The sequence below is a fragment of the Aplysia californica genome, unplaced genomic scaffold (genome assembly GCF_000002075.1).
Source record: "Aplysia californica isolate F4 #8 unplaced genomic scaffold, AplCal3.0 scaffold00077, whole genome shotgun sequence".
In the NCBI taxonomy this organism is placed as follows: domain Eukaryota; kingdom Metazoa; phylum Mollusca; class Gastropoda; order Aplysiida; family Aplysiidae; genus Aplysia; species Aplysia californica.
The window spans coordinates 177,248-180,532 of NW_004797347.1; the positions used below are offsets into that span (position 1 = coordinate 177,248).

At 38.3% G+C, this 3,285-nt stretch overlaps 1 protein-coding gene across 1 annotated transcript in view; it reads right to left on the reverse strand.

The window, feature by feature from the left end:
- LOC101847319 (carbohydrate sulfotransferase 11) overlaps window positions 1–2,156 on the reverse strand; it is a gene marked incomplete in the record, with an annotated part of 27,465 nt that extends 25,309 nt beyond the window's left edge. Inside the window, 1 exon segment of the mRNA XM_005094181.3 lies at window positions 2,018–2,156.
- Between the last annotated feature and the right edge of the window lie 1,129 nt (window positions 2,157–3,285).

The window sequence follows — 3,285 nt, forward strand, 5'->3', positions numbered from 1 at the left end:
TAAGTAAGTAAGTAAGTAAGTAAGTAAGTAAGTTTATTCAGTGTTTAAGGCCATTGGCCCATATCACATCATATAAAGCACTCATTTGATAGTTTCCATAATGAATAAGTACAGGTTGTGCACATATTATCTTTTATCATGGGTCAAACATTGCATATTTCTGTCACTGGGCCGAGTCAGGCTAGGGGAGATTAAAAGAACAAGCTATCATGACTGTATTTCTAACAACATCATCTGCCAGTACTGTAACAAGACATCTTGTGTGGTACGACGAGGTGGAATCAGGCGCCCGTCAATTTTTGGGCACATGGAGTTATTGGTATCATCTTATAGCTTGTTCATTTTTCTTCCTTCTAATAAAAAAAATAAACAATGTATCTTGAATAGAAGTCGAGATATTCACGATTGAAGCAAGTGGGGGTCGCCCGGTTTCAAAGGTAAAATAAGCGAGAAAATGGTCGCCAAAGTTTGGTGACTTCCAAAGCTTGAGAGTCCTTGGAAACTGTAAATTTACTTTTTGTGTGTCTTTAATCAAAGTTTTTAAGTAAAAGTCACTCAGCAAATTGTTTTTAAATGGACATAAAAAGTACGGAGCCAAAAACTAAAAATTCGATAAAAATTGCCAAAGGGGAAGAAAAATGCCGTTTTCTTCAGTTTCATTATTTTGACGAGCGCCTGATTTCACCCCAATGCCTCACATATGATGAAATGATACACAACCGATCCTGATCCAACAGTCACCTGTATAAGACAATCACCTGTACAAGTTGCCACTTCCCATTTCCCCTCTTTCTTTTCTTTTTTTTTTTTCTTTGGGGTGTTTTTTTTGGGGGGGGGGGGTATAATGATATTGTGTAAAACGGCCATCAGTCTAAGGCGGCCACTTTCTCCTCGACAATGGGTGGCCGTCTTTCACCATTTCTACTGTATGCTGAAAACGAATTTCGAATGTTTTCACTTTCTATCTGTACGCCCTGGGGTCATTTTGTACCCCCGGGGTTGTATTCTTCACATTTTAGAATACTTCTAGTACGAAGATCTCTTTGAAACTTTCAGTGTTTCTCAAAAAATAATTTTGACAGACTGCTATGCAATGTGTACGGATAGGATTAACGAGTAAATTTCCTCTTTGAAAGTGGTTGCACAAGAGTTCCCCACGTCGTATGGATACGATAGTAAAACACGACGTACGGATATATGGTTAAAAAACATAATGAGAGAGAGAGAGAGAGAGAGAGAGAGAAGAGAGAGAGAGAGAGAGAGACAGAGAGAGAGAGACAAAGAGACAGAGAGAGAGAGACAGCGACAGAGAGAGAGAGAGAGAGAGAGAGAGAGAGAGAGACAAAGAGACAGAGAGAGAGAGACAGCGACAGAGAGAGAGAGAGAGAGAGAAACAGACTGACAGAGACAGAGACGGAGATAAAGAGGATGGGGCGCCTGTACGTGCCTATGTATTATTTGTACAGTATGGGCTTATCGAAAAAAAAATCAATTGTCTGATTGGTAAACGAAACGAAAAACACGTCAGAACTGTCTATTTTACAAACGAAACATGGTGATACTAACAACTTACTGTTAAAAGTATTCGTCGTTTTGTTTTATTAACGTTACTTTGTCTGCAAAGAATGTTATTTTAAAATTGTATTTAATTATTTATTTATTTATTTATTTATTTATCTATTTGTTATCTATTTATTGGGGGATACATGCTTGTAACCTTCCAGCTTATATGCTATAAATACTAACGTATAACAAACTAAACCTGCTGCAACAAACCAGCAGGGAATAATTAGCTCACGACTTGTAGAGAGTTAGGCCAGGAACTAGATGGCAGAAAAGAAACAAGCAAAACTGGAAATGAAAAAAAAAAATGAATACATTTGTAACGAATCAGTGGCTCTATCCAACATCGTACCGTGCCCGAAGGAAGAAAACTAGTACAAAATATAAAATAATATAATATATAATATACATACTAGTATAAAATAATATATAAAATACACACTAAGGTACTCACTTCTGACACAGGCTACTACAATGCTGTACATATAATACAGTAAGGCAACACCAACACCGGCTGTTTGCTTGAGTCTTCAAATAAGTCTACTGTTATGTTATTGCATACATGTACGAGTATATCTTTCTCTACATCCATCTACAGTGACGGTCTTTCAAAATGTAAGCGTCATCTGGACGCATATTTTGGTGTTGCCTCGCGTTGTCTGATTGGAAGTGTGGGCCAACTGAGCCGCTAATAAGGAGGATCAGCGCAAGTGATCTAGTTAAAAGGGTATTACATAAAAAGAAGCCAATTACGGCGGGTAAATTGTCGGGTTCAGGGGATTGGGGGGAGATGTGGGGGGATATGTGGGGAGGGGGGGGAGAGTATAAAGTGAGCAGTGTAGCAAACCAATCTTTTGTCATTGGACGTCATAAGCTTTTTGCGCGTGTTTTGTAAGTACTGTCATTATAATATTATACATTAACAAAAGCCTGGAATATGATTAATGTGTTACGACGTGGTGGAATCAGGCTCTCGTCAATTTTTGGGCACGTGGAGTTATTGGTATCATCTTAAAGTTTGTTAATTTGTCTTTCTATAGATTGAAAATTATCCATTTGTCGTTAATACAAGTTACGATATTGTCGATTGAAGGAGGTGGGGGTCGCCTGGTTTCAGCGATAAAATTAGCGAGAAAATGGACACCAAAGTTTAGTTTATTTCCATAGCTTGAGTGTCCGCGGAAACTGAAAATTTACACTTTTGGTGCCTTAAATTAACGTCTTTCAGTAAATGTGTTCTGTAATGGACATGACAGGTGTTGAGTCAAAACCCCCCACAAAAATTCGATAAAAATTCCCAATCTTGCGAAAACATGCCAATTTCATCACTTTCATTATTTTGACAAGCGCTTGATTTCACCACGCTGCCTCACATATGAACAGATTGTGGTTTGAACAATAACCCCCCCCCCCCACCCCACACACACAAAAAAAAACCCCAACCCAAAACAAAAAGAATTAAAAGAACAGATTGCATTTTGTGCCATGAGTATTTTGTCCGACTGCAGCGAGTGTTTGTACATTAACCCTATCCGTACGCCCTGGTGTCATTTTGTATCCCCAGGGTTGTATTTTTCACATGTTTGAATACTTCTAGTACGAAGATCTCTTTGAAACTTTCAGTATTTCTCAAAAAATCATTTTGACAGACTGCTATGCAAAGCGTAGGGATCGGATTAACGAGTAAATTTCCTATTTGGAAAGTGGTGGCTCAGAGTTCTC